The sequence below is a fragment of the Labeo rohita genome, chromosome 12 (genome assembly GCF_022985175.1).
Source record: "Labeo rohita strain BAU-BD-2019 chromosome 12, IGBB_LRoh.1.0, whole genome shotgun sequence".
In the NCBI taxonomy this organism is placed as follows: domain Eukaryota; kingdom Metazoa; phylum Chordata; class Actinopteri; order Cypriniformes; family Cyprinidae; genus Labeo; species Labeo rohita.
This window is the reverse complement of record NC_066880.1, coordinates 8,084,426-8,097,241: the sequence shown is the minus strand read 5'-3', so window position 1 is coordinate 8,097,241 and position 12,816 is coordinate 8,084,426. Positions and strand designations below refer to the sequence as shown.

Below are 12,816 nucleotides of genomic sequence, written 5' to 3'. Positions count from 1 at the left end.
TGACTAATGCACTTCCATGGATCTCCACAGCACATGCACACAAACGTCCATTTACTTCATTTCTCTGCCAGCGTTATTCCTCTTGGAGCACACGTCTGTTGTAGCGTACCTCTTTGAAACCACCTGACTCACCAAACTAAACCTTGGTGGCTGCTGAGACTGACCCAGTGAAGCGTGTTAGTTCAATCCTGCAGACATCTGTTAAGGGACTTTAATGTTTAGGCTGTTAATTCCAACCCATGGAGCTAATATCCTTGGCTAGAGAATGAAGGGACACTATTATTACTTGGACAGGAGCAGCGTTTTTCTGAGCTTTTAACTTTACTTTGGGGTCAGATGAAAAACTGAGTGTTTTTGCCTGAAACCATGTAGCAAATGCACTTTTTAAGGTGGTATTTTATTGTGATATGTGAAAATGAGACATTATAGCATATGGAGGACATTTTGTCCTGTGTGTATGGCATGATAAATATCATGCACATTATTAATCAATTTATTTTAATTAAAAATTTCATTTACTTCATTTTAAATCACTTTTTTACTTTTTATTACAGCTAAATATTGCTGAAGTGTGACTTAATGTTTTTTTAATGAACAAATAGTAAATTGTAATAAAAAAGTAAATAGTAAAAAAAGTAAAAGTTAAAAAATTTATATAAAACTTAAAAAAAATTATAAATATGTTGATTAAAAAGGTGTAAAATAACTATGCATGTCACACTGCATGATATATAATTTTTCTGTTTTATATAGTATAATATATAATACAAGATAAGTGTAGTTTGTTAACAAACTTTGATGCTGACCTGAAAAAGCCTGATCTGAAAAATAGTTTAAAAATATAGTAAATAGGTGAACTATGCATTTCACACTGCATGTTATATATATATTTTTATATTAGATTATATACTGTATCATATTATATACTTGCATTTTAGTGCTTTATTGGTGTCATCGCTAATAGAGTGGATAAATAAAGTTTAAAAAGTATATGACTGCATATATGTATAGAAAAAACATGTGATTGGTCAAACATGTGCCTGTGTGTTTATAAGGAAATGGAAATCACATCTGACAGGAGTGCAAACAGTATGTAAACTAACAGGAATGCTGTTCTAACTTAGAAAGTCTCGTGAGGTTGAAGTCAAAACGAGGTCATGATAATATCTGAAGAGGGAAGTTTATTGTTTTGTACTGTAAGTCTTACATTGAATGTGGAGATGCATTTTTCATGAGCTTAGAAAAGTTGAGTAACCAGGCAAAAGAAAAGCTTTAGTTTAATAACTGGGCATTTCTTGACCACATAATCCTCCTTCAGGATTATTTTCTGTGCATTAGTATTATCTTCTTGTCGAAGGCAGAAGTTTCAGCATATTTACAGTGAAACCATTTCCAATATTATGACCTTTAATGAAAATTTTGACATTTTCCTACTGGATTGTACTTGATTGTCTCAGGATTAACCAAAGACATCAAGCTTACGTATTTCCAATGTTTTCTCATAGATAGGATGATTGTATGTAAGATAAAGCCATAATTTATCGAATTGACTACTTCAAAAACCTATATTAAGACAGTTTAGAAAGCAATCAGCGGTATGACTAGGGATCATTATTTTAATGTCCTATAGTGATGAGAAGTGAGAACTCAAGTCATGACCAATATTACCTCTAGCTTTGAGCATTAAGGCTGTTTTGTCCTTTCAGACTCTAAGTGGGAGGATATTCATTCCTCATTGGGTCTCTTGGCTTCTTTAGGCTCTGTGATTTGTATAATTATGGGTATTGTGAGGCCACAGTGGGGTTCTCTATTATAAGAAATAAAGAGACAGCGGATGCAGCAGGGCGATAAACTGCACTCACAGATAGAAGAATGAGGTAGTGGGCTATTTGACAGCATCAGGCATCATCTTTCACATCAGCGGTTCTGAATCGGAGGGTCGTGACCCAGAAAGGCTAGTCTGTTCTGTAACGGACAGCAGGACAAAACACTGTTAAACGCAAATCATAAAATACAATATAAGGTTATCATTCATTGTTAAGATGGCAAAATAAGTAGGCGTATCAACTTTTAAAAGGGCAGGGAACAACCTGCTTCAACACACCTACCTTTAGTATTTAGGTAATCCTGAAGACCTTGATTAGCTGGTTAAAGTGTTTTTAATTAAACTCTGCAGGGCTGTGGTCCTCTAGGACCTGAATTTGACATCCCTGCTCTATTGTATTTTGTAGTGATGCACCAAAATTTTGCCAAGGCCCTATAAAATTCATTTTATTTTTTTCCCCCCAAATTCTGTTTTATTTTTTTCCAAATTGCATTTTTACTGTTTTAATTTTTCGAAACTCTGTTTTAACACTTAAATTAAATTTTATTAAACAAAAAGCATGTCTAATTAACTGAAATCATAAAATAACAATATTAAACAGCAATTTATTAAAAGTCGAACAAAAATGACATTTTAAGGCCCCGAGAAATATGCTTTATTTTTTCTCAAATTAAGTTTTATTTTTTTTAGCAAATTCTGTTTTCCATTCACTTTTATGGATTCCATCTGAATGGTTTCTTTAAGTATTAATAATCAAAAGCACCTCTAATTCATTGATTTTATAATTTTTTTTCCCCCAAGAAATACTGTGTGTATTTACATTTTTCTGCTATATAAATATATAGTGGTAATATATTCTGGTAAATAATTTTTCTGGTAAATATTACTTTAAAGATAATGTTTTAATAATATTAATTTTAATATTATTAAAAATTTTTACCACATTGCGTAAATCATAAGGCCCTAAAAGTGCAACAAAAAAAAGCATTACTCATATTTTGCCATAAATGCATCTGTTACTCAGTAGGAAGTAGTCAAATTTGAGAGATGCCAACCTTGATTCAAACCAAATGGGCTCCTCAAACCAGGAACAAACTGTTCTAGTATCCTAAGTAATAAGTGGCTCCATTTGACCTAGAACTAAACCAACTGACCCTTTGCAAAAACCCGCCCTCCTTAGTTACTGTCCTGTGTCCGACAAACAATGCTGCTTTCACACTACACATCATGTTCTAACACAGTTAAAAATACGAGGTCTCAGCTTTAAAATGTTGTCATTTTTTATGAAATTCAAACAATAAATACCATTTCGTGGCTATTCAGTATATTGTGACAGATTGCCTTATTAGATCAATGACATGTAAACCGATCATCTTTTCTTCTTTACTTAAAGCACGAAAAAAACATGAATGAACATCAGCACGTACTGCAGAAAGACATCAATACACACAATTCTTCAAGTTTAAGTCCACCGAAGCTAGTCTACTCTCCTGCCTGATTTGTTTGTCAGACAGAATGGTGGATTCAGCATTATGATTGGTCAGATCACCTGTCAGTCAAGCTGTTTCCGAAGGGTCAATTATTTTTTGCATATTGTTGGGCCTATTGAATTACATTCTTTTTTGTAGTTACTTTTGTACAATTTTGCTGCTGCGTTGGGTTGCTACTTGATATCCAGAGTAAAATCTAGTTGAGAAACACTGTTTTATATTCACGTAACTGGTTGCTTTGTCTTTAATGCTCATGTTTGTCACATTTTCAACACTGATTTACACATAAGGTGCAAAGCATGTGTAGAAGTTGAATGACAGGCATGTCTTTTAATGGAATTCTGCGAGTGCATATTTCACGTAGCATGTCTTATGTTAAACTCGATCTGTCTGCAATTTTTTGTTTAACTTCATGTGTGATTTTGGGAGTGCTTCGGTATGTATGTTTGTGTGTACGCCTGGCAGCTGCTTAGTAATCCCACAGGACCCTGGGAGCTCAAATCCATCCGTCTGCACTTACGAGTGACTCAGCCTGCATCTGCCAGTGTGTGTGGGCAGTGTCTCACGGGCCAATGAAGTATGTGTGTCAGTACGTGCATGTGCCTCTGTCTCCATGTGGGTAGTGTCTCGCAGACCGACTGGTCTGGGTTGTGAGAATGTGCCTCAGCCAAAGCGTAGGGGTTGTGAGTGAGTTCAGCTTTGTGTGTGCCCACGGTGAGTAGGACAGTCAGACCTTAAAGACATTGTCATCTGTTGGAGGCAGGATCCTTCGTACCACGCTGCACTGCCCACAACCTGTCATCATGTCCACGCTTGAAGTGGCCTCTCACTGGCCTGCACTTCTTTGGTGTCTCAATTATGCTTATGCATATATATTAAAGAGGAATATTTTTGCCTCTTTTCCCTCAAAGCAGATGGAGATTTTAGGGGACAGTTAAAACAAAAATTTAAATTTTACTAGTAATAGTGACAAGTACAACTGGTGAAACTGTCAACGATCACCTTTAAGACCTTTAAGTCACATTTAATGACAACGAAACAGTACTTATTGCCACCCAGTGCAGTTCTTTTGTTTGAAGGATCTCTACCTGGTTCCAAAATCAACATAATCTCTGTGTGTGTGTTTGTTTTTGTGTTCAGGTGTGTGTTCTTAACAAAATGAAATGGATTGTCAGGGAGGGCGAGGATTGCTTTATAGGCTCTCTGTGAGTTTTGGGTGAGGCCAATTGGCTTTTCTTTCATAAAGTGTTTTGATTTCCCAATTCATATGCATAGCAATTAGAAAAGCACAGTATGTGTCCCCTTGCGCCCTGGTTTTGGCGTTATATAACGAGTCCTAGTTTTAACTTTTCCTCTTATCTCAGTCCAAGTCATCTGGAGAGCCTTAAAAGAATATAGATGTCATTAAAAAGCTGTCCTAAATAATATTTTGTGTGTGTGTTTGTGCCGTAAACTGTCAGATTGAAGACAGATGGTAGCTTAACAGCATGTTGGACGAAAGCTGTTGGACTGTGTGTTTTTGCGTCTGTGTTTTTGACTGTCTCTGTACCTCTAAAGGGAATGGGATTCTTCGTTGAGACAAGTAGATCATAAAAGCTTGGTAAAGGGCAAAGCTTACGACTTCATGCAGAAACCTGGTACTTACAGATGGTCGCATTATGAGTGTGCCGCCTTCCTTCATTATGCCATGTTTTATTTATTAATTTATGTCTTGCTTTCTGGACTCTTGCTGAATACCACAGTGACCTCTGTTGTTGCTTTTCCACATTGAAAATACATTTTTACAGTGTATATTGGCTGTTAATTTATGTGGCTAGTGCTAACTAGTAATGACAGGCATATGTGTGTTAACGAAGTTTGGCTAATGTTAACAGTTTCTCAGTCAAACTAATATTAGTTCTAAAAAAAAACTTTACAGAGTGTTAATTTCAATTCATCTGTTTTTGTACTTTATTTCATATCAATACATTGTATATTTCATTATAACATAATTTATAAAATAAGTCATTAGTCATGCTGTACTCTTAGTTTGATTGTCATTCTCTTCAGCACTCATTTGCAGTGGCTTCACATGCAGACCTGTCATTTAGCAATTACTGGCATCTACTTCAAGACAAATTAAATAGTTAAGTCTAGTAATTCCACGTATAGGCTTAAGTGTCATTCACACCAAGGACAATAACTATAACGACTATAACGATAACGTAGGGCCCTATGAAATCCATTTTATTTTTTCCAAATTCCATTTTATTTTTTTCCAAATTCTGTTTTTTCAGTTTTATTTCTTTTATTCTGTTTTTGGTGTTTTAATTTTTCTAGAATAGTTTTAAATGGTTAAATTAAAAAAAATATTAATCAAAAAGCATGTAATTACTTGAAAACATGAAAAGTACACAATTTAACAGCAATGTCTTAAAAGTTTAACAAAAAATTGATTTTTAAGGCCTTATGAAATACATTTCAAAATTTTTCTCAAATTCAGTTTTATTTTTTACAAATTCTATGTTTTACGCTAATTTTCTGGATTCCATTGTAATGGTTTAATTAAATTTTTAATAAATCAAAAGCATCTATAATTAATTTATTTTCTTAAAAAAGTAATTATTATTTTATGTATTTATTTTTTCAGAAGTACTGTGTTGTGTATTTACATTATTTCTGGTAAATATTCCTTAAACAATAAAGTTTCAATAATTGTAGTAGTAGTAGTAGTAGTATTACATTAGGTAATATATTCTTCAAGTCACAGTTTCTTCAAGTTAAACTAAACTTTTATTTTGATGGTTTGCTGTAAAGACCTTTAAGATTCTACAGTAAAATGCTCATGGAGTGTTTTTTAGAGCAGTTCTTGAGATTAGGTTTATGTTCATGTTCTGAGGCAGCAGTGGCTGAAAACACTGCGAGCGTCACGTGTGCTTCAGTATGTGTGTAGTAAATAAAACTGCACATCTGCGCCACCATTCATTCACACAGACATGCAGAACATGCAGGATTCATATTTTTGCAATATTTTTGCATCTTAACATTCACAGACATGTGTACAGACCTAGTTTTGATTTATTCATCCAAAACTGGCAAATTCCATGACATTCTGTGTTATACAGTAGCCTAAATTCCATTTTTATGACTAGGTCCGGCAATTCCGACTGCGTTTTCTGCATTGCTGAAATTATAGGGCCCATATAACAGCACAGAGGAGCGATAGCATTGGAATCACTTTCAGAACTAATTTTTCCAGCTGATTAATGATGAAAACACTTATAGCCAATCAAAATCCATCCTGCGTTAAAGAGCTTGAGCACTTAAAGCGGCAGATGACAAAACTACATCGCATGCTTATAATAAACAGAACATTATCTTGAGTTGGTGCAGACACTAATTATCATTCTTGGTGTCAACAGGCCTTTAGTCAGTGCTCAGTGTAACATGAGATTGTATATTTGCTGGTGTGGTGTTGTGGTTAAAGCTAAGGGTTAGTAGTAACCAGATTAAAGAGTTTTATGTGTGTGCACCCAGATGGAGAGAGAGACTGCACTGTTGTCTCTGTGTGATTTGTAGGTGAGAGGTAAGCCAGCTGTTTGAATGTCAGCGATGATGAAAGAGTGAATGAGAAAAAGAGGAGGGCAAGATTTTATTTTGCCAGCAGCGCACCAGATTATTGTGTCCTCGCAGGCACAAAATGTTTTTGTACTTTCATATAAAAGTCACACAGATACACTCCTAGAGCACTGAACAGGCATCTGTATGCTCTAATAAATCCTTTTATAATCATTTAGACTTTAATGGCCTCTAAAGTCTGAGTGATTATAAAGGAATTCATTAAAATAATGGTTAAAATAAAACATTTTGTACCTCTCACAGCAGCTTGATGTTGAAACCAATCCAGGTTTATTGATAAACATATCTAATGGTACAAAATACAGTATTTTTGGCCCTTAATGCATCTCTTTTGACATCTATTTACTAGAGGTCGACCAATGTATCGGTTTTGCCGATTAATCGGCGCCGATAGTTGATTAGCGGAACTATCGGTTATTGGCAAAAATCCATGCCGATGGTTTTTTTCGGGTTGGGTCACTTGACATTGACATTGACATTGAAACGGTGTGTACAGTATACGATGTACAGTAAGCTATGAATTTGTTGACTAGATGATGCGTTAGTGGAGAAAGGACAGCAGTATACTTTTGCCCGTGTTTTGATCAAATAAAGTCTTGTAGACCGCCGCTTGAATGGAACGTGACGCGTCCAGTGTGTGTGATACCAGATAGCTGCGAGTTCTTCTAGATGCGGTGCTGCGCTTTTGCCCCTTGTGTGACTAACATATTTTTATATTTTGATTAGATAACCATGTTCTAGAATAGAAGCAGTTAAACTGTGAAAGTACACAATATCCATATGTATGCAATTTCAATACTGTGGCCCTTGTGTAAGTTAGATATTTAAAGATGGCCATCTTTAGCTTGATTGTTGATGTAACGGTAGCACTTTACAATAGAGTTCATTTGTAACATTAAGATTGATAAAGGCTGTAGAATAGAAGTATTGTTCCTTGTTAGAGTGTGTTAATTTCAGCATTTACTGATATATTTTAAAAATGTTAGTTGCTTTTGTTAACATTAATGAACAGTGAACTAACTGTAATGATCAATATATAATTAATATTAATATTTTTATTCATTTACGAAGTATGGTTCAGTAGGCTACTTTTTTTTGTAAATAGTAGAGCACTATTTATTTTCCGTTCAGTATCCATTTGGCCAGTGTGGTCCAACCTAGTTGTCGGTATCGGTAAAATCCAATATCGGTCAACCTCTACTATTTACAGGGCTGTGGTATTTTCCTCTCAAACCCAAAGGTGATCTGCATGCTTATGTGACAATATTTTGGGTCCATCACACACTCTAATGTGGGCTAATGTGGGCTCTTATAATGTGATTAAAGAGTGGCCTGTTTCTGTCATGCCTATGAATATGAATAGATACTGGCAGGGCAAACATAGGGCCTACTACTGTCATGCCTGCCAGGTGGAGTGGTTTGAGTGGGTACCAGAGTGAGGACGGAGGTGGAATTGGCAAGGAATGAAAGAAATTTCTATATCCCTGATGCACAAATGTGTAAGGTTACAGTGATGAGATTCTATATTTGTCTCAATCGTCCCACAAATTGCAAATTCACCTTGCAAATGATGTGGGAGCAGTCTAACAGAGTCAATCTCATGCGAATTGCTAAAAAATGTCTGGGAATATTCATCTAATATTTCAGCCACAAATTAAAAGAAAAAAATTCAATTATATTTTGAATACAATATATATTTCTTCCAATTCTAGGTAGCCTACTTTTATACAAAAAATACTCTAAAATAATATACTATACTAAAAATAATATAAATGAGAATTTATTTGTCATGTAAACTGCACAATGGGAAAAAATCATAATGGACCTAAAACAGGCATGCAAAATTTCTTATTTACTTTTATTTTTGGTGTCTTTCACAGTTCACAGAGGGCAAGCAGAGGAATACAGTAGAATGAGAGACACTGATTGAAGGTGATAGAAAGGGGAACGATTTGACGTATGTGTGTGTTTCAGACAGGAGGAGATAATTGGGAAATGCTGGAATCTTTGCTGTGACATTTCATTCGAGATCTCACAGGAGGGTACACCAGCAGAGAGATGAAACTGCAGGAATTCACACACACCCTCATTATATACATTCATTATATACAGACACATGTAGCAGCACATGCATCTCAGCCGCATTCATCAATGTCTCCTTTCGCTGAAACTGAAATCGTGATTGCTCATTTCTCATGTGCGTTTCTGTGAATGGATTGAGGTGTTGGGAAGGAGGGGGAACACAATGTTCCTTCAGTCAAAGGTAAGAAGTTCTAGCTGCACAAACTCCCCCTCCTTCTGCGATCAGATGGTCCGATCCAAACGTGCAGGGAATAGGAATGCACTGTAGCAGAGAGTATTGCGGGGGAATTCCGACACAGCCATATATGGGCAAGGAAGTCGTTCTCTCTCCATCTCACCTCTCCAAGCTCACTCTGAAGTGGGATGCACTCAGTGCTGATGTTCACGGTGAACTCGCACAGGCACACATACACCCACGCGTGCACACAGACAGGCTCATCTGAAATGGAAATTGGTAAGATGAGCGCCAGGGCGGCTTGTAGGAGTGAGACAGCTGTAACTGAATGACTTGCAGCATCCGCAGTGGACACGCAAAGATCTTTGTCCATGTGGGAAGATGGAGGCCGCCTCTGCAGAACACCCAGGTCCCAGATCAGAGTCTAATATGCTTGCTGTTAGTGTCGTAGTGTAATAAAATGGTAAAACTGATCTCAAGTCAGTGTTTTCTCGAGGCTCGCAAACCTGTAAGACTATCATTCATGTTTGGAACACAAATTAGAATATTTTTGATGGAATCCGAGAGCTTACTGACCCTGCATAGACATCAGTGCAACTGACACGTTCAAGGCCCAGAAAGGTAGTAAGGACATCGTTAATGAAATTAAATTATTGAAAAATGACTATTGAAAAAGAAAAAAATGCACCATGGGACTTACTTCTGTCAGTTAGTTGTTGATTGGATGGAGGCAATCAACTGAATCTGAGCTTGCAAAATTGTCCATTATAAGAAAGGGGTGGGATTTAAGAGGCTGAAATTATTGAAAAGGTCCGGTATGCGCCACCAGTCTTTTCACCAGAAGATCAAATCATGATGACATTATGATTAATAATTACAAGGATGAAACATATGCATGGATTAATTGTTTACAATAAAATCATTAACATGCATTTTGAAAAGACATCAATTCATAGCGATTTATAAATATTTTGCCAAAGAGCAATATATGTATGTGTAAGAAACAAAGTTTCTGCTCATAAGATGTAGGCAGTATATGCATTGCATATTGCTTTTACATCTCTTAGACAGAGTGTTTGTGTGTGACAAAGCTAAAATGTGTTGTTTACTAGATGATCTTACAATATGTAAATTACAGCGCTTCAAGGTGCAAGGGGTCTTTCTGAACAAGCAAAAGTTTGTCTAGCTGGAAAAATACATACAGTATTTAAATCAGGGTCACCTTGAGCTTGTTATTTAGGGAGTGAAACTTCCTGCCCACGTTTAGTTTGTTGTTCTCTATATACACTACCAGTCAAAAGATTTTTTATGTTTTTTAAAGAAGCCTTTTCTGCTCACTAAGCCTGCATTTATTTGATCCAAAGTACAGCAAACACAGTAAAATTTTGAAATATTTTTACTATTTAAAATAACTGTTTTCTATTTGAATATATTTTAAAATATAATTTATTCCTGTGATTTCAAAGATACATATTCAGCATCACCATGAAATGATCAGAAATCATTCTAATATGCTGATTTGCTGTTCAAGAACCAAGATTAGCATTTATCTGAAAAAAAAAAAAAGATTTTGTAACATTATACACTATACCATTCAAAAGATTAGAGTCAGTATAATTTTTTTTTTTTGGAAAGAAATTATAGAAATTCATATTTTTATTTAGCAAGGATGCTTTAAATTGATCAAAAGTGATTATAAAGACATTTATGATTTTACATAATATTTCTATTTCAGATATTTTTCTGAACTTTTTATTCATCAAAGAAACCCGGAAAAATTCTGCTCAGCTGCTTTCAACATAATGATGATAATAAATGTTTTTTGAGCAGTAAATAAGAATATTAGAATGATTTCTGAAGGATCATGTGATGCTAAAAATAAATTACATTTTAAAATATATTCATATAGAAAATGGTTATTTTAAATAGGAAAATATTTCAAATTTGTACTGCTTTTGCATTTTGGATTAAATAAATGCAGGCTTGGTGAGCAGAAGAAACTTCTTTTAAAAAACAACATTAAAAATCTTACTGTTCAGAAACTTTTGACTGGTAGTCTGCTTGCAGAATAATAACAAAAAGATGCACATTTGTGTCTTTGGAATTATAGTTTTAAGCCACACTTAAAAATGTATAAATGTCATGCAATGACATTGCTACAGTGTGACGTAAGTGTCCAAAAGCTTCCAATGGCCCACTGTGTATCATTCTAATAAGCGTATTAATTACACAACTGATTTTTAGGTAATTTCCAGCATTGCACAATTAAATTAATTGACATTGCACTGCGATGCTTTGAACAGAAGGTTAGCCGTTGAAAATCAACCCTGACATTTGGGTTCAAAAACCTACTCAGACACACTGATTAATACACATCATCATTATCCATTTCCCCTCTCAATTGTCCTGAAGCTGTAGGACTCAAGAGCATTACATAACGTTGAACAGCAGGAAGCCTTAACCAGACTGCAACTTATTTCAGTGGCCACACAGCTGCTTTAACCATGTTTTACTATGTATATTGAAGACATAAAGATGAAATTGGGCACTGTTGTGTAACCACCTGACAATGAAGCATAGATTGTTATTGGACTGACACACACACACAAACACGCAGACGCAAGAGTTGATTACATTCATCAATCTTTTCCAAGCGGTCTGAGACTGCAGCTGCATTAGTTTCACATCACAGGTTTGTGTTGTAGGAGGTTTATATAGCACCATGTTCATAAGAGTGTGTTTGTGGTAAATGAGGCATGCTTACAACCCAGCTAGTTCAACTAATACTAACCGTTCTCCCATTTCTCAACATATTACCATGACAAAGCCAAACTGTGTGCATGTTTTCACAGAAAATCATGCACTAACATTTTTGGCTGCGCGTTTCTGCTGATGTGGTTGGATATCTGTTAACAGAGTGTGGAAATGGTGCTTTTATTAAAAAAAAAAAAAGGGAAAATTATACATTTCCTTCTGCAACTGTCTGCATTATCTAATTAAAGCATTCATATTTAGTGCTGTGCTTTGTACTATATAATATGCAAGCGCACCCTCATTTCAGGGGGAGCGTGAAATTCCCCCAGCTGTTTTTGAACAAGGTCCCGCTGATAGAATATGCATCAATATGAAATCTTGCTCATTAGTTAAGACTATTAATTACGTCCTAATGAACATGTCTGTAATGAAGTGCTGAAAAATTACATGGTAATCTGTGTTTAGTGTCTGGCAGAGCTGCACTGAAAGAAAATGACACCTAATCGGGGGGTTTGGTTGCTCTCGTTCATGCTTGTTAAACATAGATTGATTGCTGTGGGACTAATCAAGGAAAAAGAGTTTTCCCTGTGGAGTGTTTTTAATGCTTTTAATGATTAGATGTTGGGTGGACATCAGCTTGGCACTGGTTCATGTGTTCATAATGCTGATTTCTCCAGAACGGAGCTCTCTGGAAAAATGTTGGGGAGAGGAAAATAGTTTGGTGTAGTGATTTTTATTTTTTCTCATGTATATAAAATGGATGAGATTTGCAGTGCATTGCATTCTAGTCATTTATTCCCTTATGAAACACTTAAGTGGGACATTATGATATTGTACTGATACCATTAGTGAACATTAAATGCAGAAATTAT

General features: G+C 35.4%; 1 protein-coding gene across 7 annotated transcripts in view; it reads left to right on the top strand.

Annotated features, from left to right (window-relative positions):
* baiap2b (BAR/IMD domain containing adaptor protein 2b) overlaps nt 1-12,816 on the top strand; it is a 59,577-nt gene that overhangs the window by 949 nt on the left and 45,812 nt on the right. The gene's annotated exons all lie outside the window — the stretch shown is intronic.